Consider the following 16,451-nt stretch of genomic DNA (forward strand, 5'->3'; position numbering starts at 1 on the left):
AACAAAGAGAATCAAAGTAATGCGAGTATAAGAGGCTGGGGAATGGCTGGGAGAAGAAGGGATGTGAGAAGAGGGGAAAAAGTCAACAAGACAGAAGTTGTGGAAGCAATGAAGAAAGTAAAAATGGGGAAAGCTCCAGGAATTGATGGAGTGTATGGTTAAATGCTGAAGCATGAGGGAGAGAGGGTAATAGAACGGATGTGAAAGACATGCAGATTGGCCTAGTAGGACGGCAAAGTCCTGGAGGATTGGAAGTCAGGTATAATTATTTCCCTACACAAAAGAGAGGGATAAAAGAAGTGTCTCGTTATCATAGGGGAATTTGTCTTTTTAGTGTAATAGGAAAAGTATATGGAAGGATACTCATTGACAGAGTTAGGGAAATAACAGAGGAATTAGTTGGAGAAGAACAGGGAGGTTTTAGGAAGGGGAGAAGTTTTGTAGATCAGATATTCATTGTTAGATCTTTAGTGGAGAGGTTTCTAGAGAGGGGAAAGGAGTTCTATATGGAGAAAGCATATGACAGGCTGGATAGACAAGGATTTATGGAAAGTATTAAGAATAGATGGAGTAAATGGGAAGTTGCTGAATGCCGAGAAGTGTATGAATGAGGGTGCAAAGGCTGTGCATTGCGTGTGGGCAGTGAACTGAATGAATTTTTCTGTTTGAAAGTTGGATTGAAACAGGGATATGTCATGTCTCCATGGTTATTCAATCTGTATATGGATGGGGTTATAAAAGAGATACAAGGTAGGGCAGTGGATGTTGGAGAGACCCTAATGAGAGAGGGCGGTGAGTGTAAACTCACTGTATAGTTGTTTTCAGATGATACTATGTTGTTCAGTGAAGACGAAGGGGAGCTGCAAGGCTTGGTGCATGAGTTTGGGAGAGTGTGAAGGAAAAGGAATCTAAAGGTAGATGTAGGGAATGGCAAAGTTATGGACTTAGAGAGAGATGAAGTCACTGAATGTACAGTGGGGATGGATGAGGAGGAAATGGAATGTGATTGCGTTTAAGTACTTATGGAGTGTGATGAGTAAGGATGTTTAGAGGGTGAAATGCTTGAAAGGGTACAACAAAGAAGAAAGTTTGCTGGTTCTTTGAAGGCAGTGATGAGAAACAGGGAAGTGAGCATGGAAATGAAAAAGTTACTGCATGACAGTATTGTGATACCAACTCTAACGTATGTAGGTGATGCATGGACCTTGTTGGAGGGACACAAGTCAAGAGTGAGAGCAGTGGAAATAAGTTATTTTTGAGGAGCATGTGCAGTCACACGGAGAGTCAGGCTGACAACGAGGAAGTGAAGGAGCGTTGTTGTGTGGCTGTGGATCAGATAGGGAGCGTTACGAGAAACACATTGAGGTGATTTGGCCATGTGAAGCGAATGGGGTGTGAGAGACTGACGAGGAGTGTACGTATGTTACGTGGAAGGGAGAGAGAGGGAGGGGAGGCCAAGGATGAGATGAAGGGATGGAGTGGAGAAGTATATGAGAGAGAGGGGTGAGAGCTGGGAGCAGGGCAGTGAAATGTCGGGGGGCAGGGCGACTCGGAGGCGATTTGTTTGTGGCCACCCCATACATGATTACGGTGTCCCGCCATGGATAGATAGATATTAATTTACCAGTTTTAGATACTTACGAAGACGTGAAAGCAGCAGATTGGGTGCTATTTAGAATTGTATCCTTAACTTTAATATCTAGAACCAAGGATGCATTTTGTATTGTAGGTATCAGAAAGATCATTTCTTCTGTAAGAACTCTGAGGATGGCTTAATGTAACGTTCCAAACATTTGCAAGGAACAGTAAAGCCTGCTGAAAACAACTCAAAGCTTGAAGTAAAGATAAAGCCTGCTAACCAACTGGCTGTAAAACCTAAGTCATTCTCAGTTAAGCCTGTAAATAAAAAGGATGTTGGCACCTTTATTAGCTCCTTAAAATCCGAAGACAAATTCCTAAGGACAAAGAATGGACAAGCAGATTATAATAAAGTGGTAAAGACTTCCATGGCAAAGGACAGGAAAGCGTGTGTATTTTGTAGTGAACAACATTTCATTGTATTTTGTCAGAATTATCCTGATTATGCATCTTAAACAGTGAGACTGAATGAATTAGGGTATTGCATGATTTGTATGAATTCAGGACACATATCCTAATACTGTAGAAGTATCTTAAATCTGTTTCATGTGCAAAAAGGAATATCATCATAGTGTTTTGTGTCCAAGGATGGTCAAAGATGAGATTCCCACAGCCGCACGTGTCAAGCTGACTGTTGCTAAATCAGATAGTTTAGTAACAATGCCAGCTGTAGTTCCAACAACAGATGTGAAAGTGCCTTTTCGGAGGCAAGCCAGAGGATAGCCCAAATTGGTAGACTCAGTCTTTGTTACCCCCACACAGTCATTGATGGTAGCTGGAATAGGTGCATAAAATGAACCTACTCAAATGATTTACTTAATGAAAAACTGAACTTGTACACAAACTGTGAGACTTGGGGATAGTGTGGGAATTCATCCTGAAGAACCAAACCCAGAAGTAAAAATTACTATGAACTTTTATAATCAGTCTGTGGAATTGAAAGATGGACAGTATTGGGTTGGATTATAATGGAAGCTAAACCATTCGGAGTTACCAACAAATTACCAAGCAGCTAAGTCTCAGTTGAATTCTCTTCTAAGAAACTTGAGAGACAGATCAGAACATCTAACAATATATTATACTATTTTGAAGGAGCAATTGAAGATAGATTTATAGATGAGGATGTTTCTGTTCATCACAATTATAGACATTGTTTATCACATCATGCTACAAGCAAATACCCCTTAACAAACCCCATAAGATGATTTTAAGTGTAGTAGTAAAGCGTCCAAAGGACTTACTAGCTTGAAGGACTTCCTTTACTGTGGACGTACACTAACAGAGAAGGTGGGGAATATATTACTTAAATATAATGAGAAACGTTGTGCTTTTACAACAGACTTTAGTTAGGCTATTCTCAGATTAGGATTGAGGAGGATAGGAAATTTCCAAATTCCCCTGGTCTCACACCCTTAAAGTCCTTTGAAAACTTACTGTTTCCGATCGGTATTCTTTGGTTCTTGTGCTAATCATTTCTTACTATGCAACAACTTTGAAGCATCATTTTGGGAATGTCATGTGGCCAGAAATATGACAGGTTTTATATATGGGAAATTTACAAGGTGTTGCTGTCAAGTGAAGGAAGCATTGAAGGCTTATGAAGTAGCCCATTCCGAATGTGGGAAGACAAATTTACCAATACAGAGCTGGAATAGAAATTCACCTTCTTTAAGGAACAGAATACAAGAGGACTGTCCTAATACTGACATTTTCCAAGCTCAAAATATGTTGGGTTTTAACTGAGATACAAGGGTTGATGAAATAAGTTTAACACCAATTAAGTTCTCTTACGTAACACTCACCAAGAGGCCCTTCTTAACCCTTCCATGGCTGCCAGCGTCAAACAAGGTCGTACCGTACGAAGGCCGCCGGCGACTATGCGGTGCAACTTGTAGAAAACTGCAAAAATTTTTGGGAGGGGAACAGAGGTCTGCTAGATGTTGACACAGACCTACTCTTGCCTCTAAACCACTCAAACAGTCAGTATATCTCATGAATCAGTCATAAGGGATTTCAGTCTCTTGCTTCCTTGAAGTGTTAGTGCAAGTAAGAATAAGAAAGCAAGAAAGTCATGAAAAGAAAGTGCTACACCCATTATTATTCTCTCTTTTCTAAACCACCCAAAGAAAAAAAATACTCCATACAGAAGTAAACATTATAAACAAAATAGAGGGAAGAAACTCATAATCATACTTTTATTTATAAGTACATAATATACCACCCCATGTACTGAACTTGTTCGTTTTACATATTTCTTGGTTTGCACAAACATTTCAGCATCATTTGAGGTGTTTTCGTGGTGAGTTTATGGATGTAAAATCTTCCCTTCCCTCCACACAAATTTCCTCGTTCGAGATGCAAATCTCGGGTCGTATTGAGTCTTGGTCGAGATAGTTTGGCCTCTATACACAGAGCAAACTAAAAATGGCATTCTTATTCTCCTTCCTCACGAATTAGAACACATATAGTAAAAAGAAAACTCCATACCAGAACAAACATAAACATAAAAAAGAGGGAAAACATTTATAATTATATTTTTATAAGTACACACATTATTAACTAATTTTTTTCATTTTACATATTTCTTGCTTTGCTCAAGCATTTCAGCAACATACGAGGTGTTCTTGTAGTGAATATATGGATGTAAAACCATCCCTTCTCTTTACACTAATTCTCTCATGCGAGGTGCTCATCACGAGTCGTATCGAATTTTAGACGCTGCAGTTCGGCCTGTTCACACAAAGGAGGACCCTTATCTGGTTAGAGTGGAAAAATATCATCTCTCGCCTCTCCCTGGACACAAACTAAACCACCCAGACCACAGAAATAACTCGATACTTGCGTGAACACAATAAACAAAAAAACAAAAAAATGTGAAAAAAAAAGATACCTGCCATATTATTTACTGATTCTGTTCGTAATACACATACATAGTCTTTTCAGACCATTTCAACACCATTGAAATTTTGGTGGGGATGAAAAATTCTGTCACCGATATCATCTGCGTAAATTTGCGCAACTTCCGCTCTCCACTGCACGGCTCAGGATCAGTCTAGGAAGCTCAAAATTGCACTGTCAGGTGAGTCTGACGTTCCTCTTTATTTTGACAAGAAAAAATAAAATCATTTTCGGAACCTGAAAAATCTACCCCGTGGACGGCCAGTGGGTCCCAACAATTTCTGGAGGCACGGCCACGGAGGGGATAAATTAGGTCTCCATGTTATTTGCCTCATTATGATTGGTCAGCCCCATAATTATGGGCAAATGTTTAGTACATGAGGCATGGTGAGAAAATTTGGACTGGGCCACTGAATTAGGTACGATGTATATTGCACGTTAAGAACAGATTATAAAGGAACTTGAAAAATCTTCAAGCATATGTATTCCAAGGTAGATAAACAGTAACGAGCAGTCACATTTTCATAAGTATATTTTGTGATGCATCTGAAAAGCCATATGGGGCAGTAGCTTATTGTACAACAGGAGATTATAACAAAACTATTATGTCCAAAGCCAGAGTTGCACCAGTTAAAGGAAGAACCCTACCTCAAATGAAATTCGCCTCCATAGAAGTGGGAACTAAACTGACCAGATGTTTAACCACCACTCTTGACACTCAGTTTGATGATATTTATATATGGACTGACGATGCGATTTGTATTTATTGGATAGGAGAGGAAGACAGTAAAATTTATTTCGTCACAACAGACTGAAGACTAAGAAAGAAATGGTTATAAATTTCAGTTTATACATGTATCCTCCAGTCAAAACCCAGTTCATCTTCTCTCGAGAAGCTCGACAGAAAAAAGATTGGTTGGAGATTATGTATGGTTTAAAGGTCCTAAATGGTTGCTTACTAAAGAATTGTCTGAGGAGAAACAGTATACTACTGCTGAGGTTAGTGTTGTAAACCTGGATCCTCTAGTGCCAGAGCCACATGTGATAGACATCAATACTGTAAAGTATCTTACTACATAATAACCAGCAACATACATAATATAGTCTAGAGGTTAGGTCAATGTCAAACCTAGGGGCCAAAGGAAGTGACGTTAGCACCTCTCCAGAATGCCTCTCACCAGCACAATAGCCAACAAACAGCGCCTCGTGACCTTACACACACATACACACACACAGGCTTCTAGAACATTTCAACAACAGTACATCCCACGTGACACGACCCCTGCTAAACAAGAATGTAGGAATCAGAGATCAGAAAGGGACTGTCCATAGAACCGGCAGGTAGTGGAGAGAGGGATCCAACTAGACTTAGTTAGTATATTAAGTCCATTGTAATACTTATGCTGCTCAACTTAGACTTTCTCTGAAGATAATAAATCAAGATCAACTCCCTGTATTCATCTTTAACTCCTCCTGCTCCTCGATTACCAAAGTAACTTTAACCAAAACTCAAGACTTAAATATTACAAGACTAAAGGGTTTTATATATATATATATATATATATATATATATATATATATATATATATATATATATATATGTTGGCTACGAAGTTCCAACAAGATATGGCAGCAGCGAACGTACAAACCTCATCTACGAATCTACAGTGAATTTCTACAAAAGCATGCAACACTCTAACCAAGATTACCTTCAGTTCTACTGTGAATTACTACAAAAGCTGGTGAGACTGTAACCAATATAAGCTAGAGTTCTACAGTTGATTCTACACTATCAGGAAACTACAATTCTACGATCAAGTAACCACAAGTGAGTATACAGCAAGAAAAACAAGGTTACGAGTCTTTGAGTCTGCAAGCCTATGAGTCTACAAGCCTACGAGTCTACGAGTGTATAATTGAGTCTACATTATCACGATAGAAACCAAACAATACCTTTTACAACCAATAACTCACAACCAGCCCCTGGCAGTATTCTCTCCAACCCCCCCTCTGTCACCCCGATCATCACGCTGATGTAGAGGTGAAGAGGTAACACAACGCCTTGCCAATAGTTTACAAAATATTGATACAAACAATCTTCCAATTTCTACAACGAAGCAACGAACTACAACCATCTACGATCAACTACAAGTAACAAGTCTACATCTCTATAATCTTCTACACGCACCTACAAGTAGCGACATTCTTCATCCCACAAAGGGTAAATCACAAGAAAAAAGGACTGAGAATACATCGAGAAAGAAAAACAAAACAAACAAACGAAGAGTGAGACACGACTCACAACTCAACCACCTGACCTCACCCTCCTCTCTCTCCTATACCTACCTCCACCGTTGACGCAGGTTCACAGAGGTCAAGACGACACGGCAAATACCAAGCTCATATTCACAACTCATCTTACTCACTGATCTTCACTCAGTTTACTCATCGCTACTCATTTACTCACCACAACTACCAGTGTAGGAAGTCAATGTCACCATAAGTGTTTGCTGATACGACGCCACGCCTATCAACGTGTGTCTGACACCCCACAACACGTCAATCAACCCGTGAAGGACAACGTTATCACCACGTGCAACACAACTCACACCTTTCCCACACATATACTGCTGACACATATATTGCCCACGATAGGTACAAGTGAACAACAAGTCAGTGTATATAGTTAATACTGTATATAGTGTATATATATTTTTTATATAAAATAATAAAACATGGGGCTACGAAATATTATTTTCAGTAATATCTGTGCAATATAAACTAATCCTTAAAAAAGGGTCCCAAGGGAATTAACCAGCAATTATGCAACCTTGGACAACACCGAAAAAGGGTATGCAAACGAAGAAAAACAAACTATAGAAAATCAATACATACAAAAAAAAAAAAAAAAACAGTAAGATCACATAACAAACAACTGAAAATAGGTGTGTTACTACAAATGCCAAAATAGCACATAAACTCCTTCTACAAGTGAAACGAAAAGCAAATTGTTGTTCTCCACGAGCTAGTAGCATGGCACATCATCACTATCACTGACCGCAGCTTGACCGGATTAGCGATGTCAGGACTGCAGTTATTACAATTATGTAATGATAAACGATTGCATTATGTTACACTTGCTACAATTATGTAACTACAAACGATATGTAACAATTACAATACATTATGTAATAATTCATACAATGTTACAATTATGTATTACTACAGTGTTACTACAATATTATGTAACAATTCATACAATGTTACAATTATGTATTACCACAATATTACTACAATATTATGTAACAATTCATACAGTGTTACAATTATGCATTACCACAGTGTTACTACAATATTATGTAACACTTCATACAATGTTACAGTTATGCATTACCATAATGTTACTACAGTATTATGTAACAATTCATACAATGTTACAATTATGTATTATCACAATGTTACTAGAATATTATGTAACAATTCATACAATGTTACAATTATGTATTACTACAATGTTACTACAATATTATGTAACAATTTATACAATGTTACAATTATGTATTATTACAATATTACTGCAGTGTTACTAAAATTATGTTACACATGCTACAGCTTTTATAATACAATTATATACAATAAAAATACAATTATATAACAATTCATACAATGTTACCACAATTCTGTATTACCAGAATCATCACACAAGTTAGGTGAAATATTAGACATTTCTAAAGGGATAACTCAATATGTAATGTAATGACCTAGCAGTATTACCATTGCACAGTTACATGCGTATGTCTGTTATACATACACATTTTACAATATGTTATACAATATTCTATAATCAGTTTAACTATAGTGCATTTGTTCAGTTATGTATACAATGTGCTTAAAATGTATTATGTTTCTAGAATATTATTAGACCAGTACAATATTATCATGCATTTTATTTCTATACAATATTACAATCAACATTATGTATTAATAGATTAGCATATGTCAATGATGATTCCTGTTGGAGGACCGTCAGTTGGCATGACCGAGAGATGGCAGGACTGTAAAAAATCTTAATACATAATAACCAGCAACATACATAATATAGTCTAGAGGTTAGGTCAAACCTAGGGGCCAATGGAAGTGGCGTTAGCACCTCTCCAGAATGCCTCTCACCAGCACAATAGCCAACAAACAGCGTCTCGTGACCATACACAAACATACACACACACAGGCTTCTAGAACATTTCAACAACAGTATAGCCCACGTGACACGACCCCTGCTAAACGAGAATGTAGGAATCAGAGATCAGAAAGGGACTGGTCATAGAACCGGCAGGTAGTGAAGAAAGTGAATAAGAAGATGGATCCAACTGGACTTAGTTAGTATATTAGGTCCCTTGTAATACATACGCTGCTCAGCTTAGACTTTCTCTGAAGATTATAAATCAAGATCAACTCCCTGTATTCATCTTTAACTACTCCCGCTCTTCGATTACCAAAATAACTTTAACCAAAACTCAAGACTCAAATATTACAAGACTAAAGAGTTATATATATATAAATGGTGGCTACGAAGTCCAACATGATAACTCCTTAACACAACTAAATTAATTGTAAGATTTTAAAGTAAGAAAGTGGGGTTTGAGGAGTTCGAACCCATGGAATATTGGGTGAAAAAGTTGCAAAGGAAATATTACAGAGAGATTTTTGATCTTCTATACCAAGGTACTTGCAGCAATAATAAGCTGATAAGAGATTTAGGTTTATTCTTAGATGGAAAGGGTCTAATTAGGTGCCGTGACAGAATAGTAAAGGTTGATTTGCCTCTGCAAGCTATTTTGTACAATTACTTGTTAAGAAAGCCCATGAATTAATTCTTCATGGAGGTGTGCTGCAGAAGGGTATTGGATTCCTATTGGTAGACAGGTTGTGAAGAATTATCTCAAGAATTGCATTATCTGTAGGAGGTATGAACAACAACCATATGACTATCCAGGACCACCTTTTTACCAGAGGATAGCGTAAGTATAAGTCAGCCCTTCAAAATTAATGGAGTTGATTACACAGGTGCTATAACTGTTACGGATGAGGGAACTTTCCTGAAGGTGTATGTTGTATATGTTTGTTTACTTGCACTTACACGAGGGTAGTCCATCTAGAACTGGCAGAAGATTTGAGTTCAGAGACATTCCTGAACGTATCTGGAAGATTTGCTGCTAGACAGGACCGTCTGGTTTATAGCTCATAGACCCCATGGCCAAACGGATTCATGTAACGAATGATTGGTATTGTGAAGAACTGCCTAAAGAAAACTTCACATAGAACTAAGATCATTAGAGAAGAGGAAAGGACTGTAGTAACTAAAACTGAGGCTAGAATTAATGATAAACCTTTAACCTTACTGGATGATACTAGTGTCTCAACTGAAGCGTTGACACAAGCTCATATGTTGTATGGCAGAAGGCTCTATCTTGTGCCTTGTGTCGATATCCAGGAGGAAGTAGATGATCCCACCATAGATGAGAATGAACTAGGACAACATCTCCATAAATGATATCAACATTTGAAAAAGGTGTTGGGTACTTGGAATAGGCATTAGAACGAGGATTATCTATTGACCTTAAGATTATGGTGCTCAAACTGCCAGTAACAAGTCCTTAACAAATATATGAGGTGTGGTGTTAGTGCAAACTGACCAACCTAGATCCCAGTGGCCACTAGTTAAGGTTGTTTCCGCACATCCAGATTTGAAAGAGGTGCTGAGACTTGTCAAGATTAGGTACATAGGACATATCAGCATAAAAACCATCGACAAATTGGTACCCCTTGAGTTAACGGCTACTCCTGAAATAGTGAATGGTGGAGAACAACTGCGTCAAGATGGGCGACCTAGAAGGGCCGCAACACAGGGTTCTCAGGACTTGTGGAGAGATCTTCTTGTTAAGGGTCATATTACATGATACATCATATTTTTCGCCCAACCCCAACCTGTGGAAATATTTCCCCCAGAAGGAGATACTCAGCGTGTAGCAGTATACACACACTTCTTAATATAGTTGTCCTTGTTAAAAAGCAGAGGAATTTAGCAGAGAATGTATAGTGCTGGTTCAAAGTGGTTTATCAACCCAGGGATTTTCTCTAGTTTTCTGGTTAAGAGTATTATTACTATATTTAACCTTTTATAGACAATTATGCATAAATTTGTGTATAAATTTCCTATAATTATAGGAAGTTTCCATGTACATGACTGCACATGCGTGGCAGGGTGACATGAAAAATGGAGGAAGGTCGTATACAGTATATCTTAAGGTAGATAAAATGAATATTTAGCTTTAGTTTTTGTTTAAAACTAAAATTAACTTAAGTTAGACGTTCCTTGTAAATTTCATGATGTAATTCATTGTGTTTAAGTAACTGTAATTAAATAATATTTGGCATCCCTGAATCCAATGAAGGAGAAAGAAATACACCATTTTTAGTTTCGTTAAGTCAGGTAGCTAAATGGAGAGCTCTGTATATACTGCATTTACAGTAATGGTTAACTAGCAAGATAATTTCACCCCCAGCTTCACTTGAGGGCCACACCTCTACCCATCTCTTTTCCTCCACTGGATCTGTTCCAACATGGACCAAATTTCTTCCATGTAGCCTACTTAGCTATTCTACCCATGGGAATACTTCCTCCATGGACCTTTATCGGTCATTTACTACAAAATATGTAATCACATTCTGACGAGGATCCATACCGCAATCAAGAAGAAACGATTCTGCCCACATATTTCCACAGTGAGGTTTGTAGAAGATTTAGACTCTTGTTTCAAGACTACACAAGAGTCAGTGATGCAAATAATTAATTACATCTGCCAACCAATATGGAGGAGGTTATGTATTCACCCCTGTTTGCTTGTTTGTGTGTTTGTTTGTTGGGCAAAAGATATATCAAAAAGTTATTGGTGGGTTTCAATGAAATTTTGTGGAAATGTGGATCACGGACCAAGGAAGAGCTGATTAAGGAAGCCTGGATTTGATGCACGGAACCCAACCAAGACTTCAAGCCCGTCATTATCTGTCAGTCCGATATATCAAGTTAAGTATCCTTAAGAACTGGCCATATCATGGGGAGCTGGGTAAGATATAGCTGACAGTAAAAGGTGAGTTAGGGTGCCAGTTTTTACCCCACTCAAATAATCTCCTAATACTTTAATTTTAATATTTGATGTCTTGACAGAAGAGTTTCTGACGTACAGCTTCACTACCAGGGTTCTTTTATTGGAGGGATAAAAGAGTAAAGGAGAAATAAGAAAAAAAAAATACAGTATTAACATTATTACATAAGGAACAGGTCTTCATCAAGTTCATGTGGTTATTTTGACAGAAACCCTCACAGTTGACGGGGAAAGAAACCACACCCCTGAATGAGAACCAGGTTTCCAGCCATGGTCAGTTGGAGGTTACTTTTATATTGCATGCAATAATCTACATTTATTCCACTCTCATGTGCCAAACTCCTTACAACATTCATCAAGTGTCCATCAACACTGTACATACCCAATGTCTTCCTAAATGTTTGACTGATATCTTTGTAAAACATAGATAGGAGAATCCAGATTCATAGACTTTCTTTGCTATCTGTGTACCAGAAGATATACGGTCCACTCATTCCCCACCATTCTGAGCATTTGTGCATTCCTTACCAAGTGGTCATATATGTAACATTAAATCGTAGGCACTGTTCTTCCAAATACCTTTCCTAAAACACTGGGCAGACTTACTCCATAATAACTTCAGCACTCCCTTCTGCCATCTCTTGTATGAAGGTAATATTTCAACTTTTTTCTGTTCCACGAGTACGGTTCCATTAATCCAGGCATTTTGACATTACTCACAGACAGTTCACCACACTCTCTCCACCACATTGTATCATTTCTGCACATACCTGATAACAATTTAGTACAGACACATTTAATTATAAACAAACTATACAGAAACCTCACAGACACAAAGCAAGAGGGTCCTGGCCTGTGAACTACCAGTGTATGGTTATTTATCTTTTTCTAACCATTACAGTCATCCCACTATGATGGTACTCGTTGGTAGATGAATTTTTTTGTGTGTGCGTGTGTTCTAATTGTTAATAACTGTCATGGGGGAAAGTGAAATTTAAACTGATTGCAAATAAGTTGTCAGTTGCCATGGTGGGAAAAGAAATATCCTTAATTGGCCACTGTAAACTTATTTTTTATGGTAGACTAATGAATGAGGTACCGTTTTAAAGCAGAATATTTGCTCTTTGTCGTAGTATGGTTGAAAAAGGTATATACGATAGCTAAAAGGCCAATACGAGCAGTAGCAGATAGCTGGAAAGGAAAAATCGCACACCCCTCCGTAGAAAAATATTTGTATTAAAAAAAATATTAGAGTCACGTGAAATTTTATAGCACCATGTCAATCTACAGTAAATTCCCTTTCAATTGATATATAGGTTATGGCAATATATATTAGTTTTCACAGAGAAAAACGAAAGTAAATTGATAAGAAAAATTTTTTAGTTTTCAAGCCGCGCGCCCACCGTGCCCTAGTTGTGAAGAAACATTATATAAACACTTCCTACACGTTACTATTAATCGTAAAGTAATAAGTTGGCTGTCATTGTAGAGCTGAATGGATGCTCTTAATATTAGTATCATTGAAATTGATGAAAATGATATACAAAAGGCCAATATAAGGAAACAAATGCATAGTCTTCTGCAGAAAAATATTTGTAAAAAAAATTGATTTTAGATTCACATGAATTCTGACTACACCATGTCAATCTACTGTAAATTCCCTTTCCATTGAGATATAGGTTACGACATTTTATACTTTTTATCCCTGAGATATGCTGACGGAAAATTATACTTTCGGTTGGTGCATCAACATCGCGATCCTGCTGTCACGCTGGCAAATATCCATGCTGGTAATACCGATATTATTCATGGTAAAAACCTATTTATTATGCATATCTATGATGTACTCGTCACTGTAAAAACAAATAGTTGGATCAGGATAAACGGGCTAGTGTACGTGGAACAAGGCCAGGTAAGATGTGGAAAACATGCAAAAAAAAAAAAAAAAAAAAAAGTTCCATATGACTCGAATTCTAGTCATCAGACTCTCAGCGGCTGGATTTATGATGACACGAAATTATGTTATCGGAATGTCAGAGGGTTTATTTCCTGGGGATCGGTAAGCCCCATAACTTTGGGTTCCTGTATGTATGAATTAGTGGCCATTATTCTAGCTCACACTAAGACTGAGTGAACTAAAGACTGGCATACTGCTGTTTCGCAGTCAAATGCTAATAACTGAAAAGTAAGGATATAGGCACGGGCTGGTGGTAACCAGTTTTATCTAGTAAAGCTGCTAAGGAAAGAAAAAAAAATACAACTGGCTAGGAAAAGTATTTTACAAGATTAATAAAACAGAAACAATAACCACCAATAAGGTAACGTCTATAAACTTAAATGTTTATAGCTAATACGTAGCTATGCGTGAGTTTATTACTATTTTGTTAATAATGTTAATGCTAGGAGTTAATATCCAGGAATGAGGTCGCCAGAAGTCAAGGGGGGTAGTGAAATATGAAGAGATTGCAAATAAGTAGTCAGCTGTCTCGAAGGGAAAAGAAATTTACCGATTATATCTCCACTACTTATGGGAGAAAAGAAAGTCACCACTGACACGAGGGCTATCGACTTACGCAATGAAGTAGTAAGTTTTACTTTATTCTGGCTTACTTCTCCGATTTTCTAAAGACGAGAATTTTATATACTTTCTCAACAGTATACAGCAGAGACTAAACACTTATGAATGCTGAATTGTTGATACTGTTGGCCTCTAAGAAACTGTCCTTACCCCAGATAGGGTAATCCATAATTAATACCAATAAAGATGGATATTTGCCGGTGCTAACTCCTGGCTGGCGCAAACAGATTTGTGAATTAATATGAAAGAATTGGCCTAACTACCAGTATGAGTATTATAAGAAGTTTCTGCAAGCTGGGAGTAGCAAACTAATCACAATATGGAGAAATGAAACACGATTCTTACATTTAATCAGGCCCAAAGAAAAGAACTGTAAAGTTGTTCATTACAAACAAAATGAATTCTTATGTTACAAGATAACTCACCCAATCAAACAGCTAGCTAATACTCTCAAGCCTAGAAAGCACAGACAGAAACTACTGGTCAGTGGAGACAGTGGAGTTGTGGCTGCCAAGAAACTGGACGGCACTGCTACTCGGCCACTGAGGTGCGCATTGTTGATGTCAACTGTTGCCTATCACCAATTGGAGTCGTTACTAATTCTAGTTCATGGTCTAGCCCACCAAGTGTCCATAGTGTCGGTCTCAGAAAATGGGGAGAAGGGGAGGTAGAGAGTAATGGTTTAGGTCGTTTCCTCATCATCATCGCCTCCGTGTTCCTCGAGCTGTGGGGAAGCATGGGGAAGTGTGTGGAATGGGGGAAGAGTTTCACGTGAGGTGCTGGGTGTGGGGAAGGTGGGAAGACTTTGTCCTTAGGTGCTGGGCTGAGTTGGGTCACGTGGGGGCAAGGGAGAGCGTGGGCGAGATGAGTCACTGTCTCCCAACAATGGAACTTTCCTAAATCTTCTACGCTTCCTCCTCACACTTTTCCCCTCCCGGGGTGAAATCCTTTGCCTCCCCAACCACCCCTCAACAACTGCAGGACTACCTTCCTCCTCCCTTTCCTCCTCATCGTCGTGATGTGAAAGACGATGATGTGCAGGTGACCTCCTACTGTGTGTTCCCCTAGTGTAGCCCACATACCTGGATTTTCTAGGTGAGGGAATTTCGTCATCGCTACTACTTTCCTCCTCAGGCTGGATGTAGTCCTTATCCTGCATGCCATCATCCTGCAGATCACTTTCTCCAGCGTAGGGAACCCTCAGGAGGTCCTGAATCTCCTCGTCAGAGAGACCACGGCGAGACATCACTGCACTGTATGACTGACACAAGCAGAGTGAGACAGAGTGAGCGTGAGGCGGAAGCGCATGGGTGTATGGGCCAGGCCGCCTGAAGGCTGATAGAGGAAGGGTTGCCCTACAAGCACAACAATTTTTGCGTGCCTAGCTTGAAAATTGCGGTCACAATGAATTTTTGAAATCGTGACCGTTTTAAAATGGCACTGGCACTGAGCGTGCAATTATGTCAGACCGTTTTAAAATGGCACTGGCATGGGGCGGGTTAACTATGTGCTTATTAATCACAGTTTCAAACACATTACCAAGAGAAGATGTGACAGCTCTTGGTCTGTAATCAGAGGGGTCAGAGGAACTTCCTTTCTTTGGAATTGGGTGGATATTGGCTTCTTTCCATGAGTCAGGGAATGAAGAAGTACGTATGCATAATCTGAATAATTTAGCAAGAACAGAGGCAAGTTCTGGGGAACATTTTTTCAAAACAATTGGCCTGGAGCTTTGTTGGTAGGATGGATTTCACGTACCTTGTCTGTATTATAAATGGAACAATTTCGGGAGAGTCGAGTTTTAGTGCTGGGACGTTCTGGCTGGCTTCCTCTATGGTAGAATTTCTGGCAAATGTACTGGCAAAGATATCTGCATTCCCATGTGGGTCATTTGTAATGATGCCATCTGGAGATTTTAGTGGGGTAATGGATGATGACTTGTTAAAGTTATTATTGAAAGAACTGAGAGTTGACCAGAATATTCTATTGTCATTAGGGTTATTAAGTAGTTTTGATGCTTGGTTTTGAAGAAAGTTTGATTTAACAAGATTTATTATAGTTCTTGCATGGTTTCTAGCAATTTCAAAATTGAGAGTGATTCAGATTTTTTTTTTTTTTTAAGTAAGAGTTATATGCTAATGACTTTTGGCCTGTTACTCTGGCACAGTTGCTAT

Source organism: Coenobita brevimanus, chromosome 8, assembly GCF_032717465.1.
Source record: "Coenobita brevimanus isolate Jiangsu-jjx chromosome 8, ASM3271746v2, whole genome shotgun sequence".
In the NCBI taxonomy this organism is placed as follows: Eukaryota; Metazoa; Arthropoda; class Malacostraca; order Decapoda; family Coenobitidae; genus Coenobita; species Coenobita brevimanus.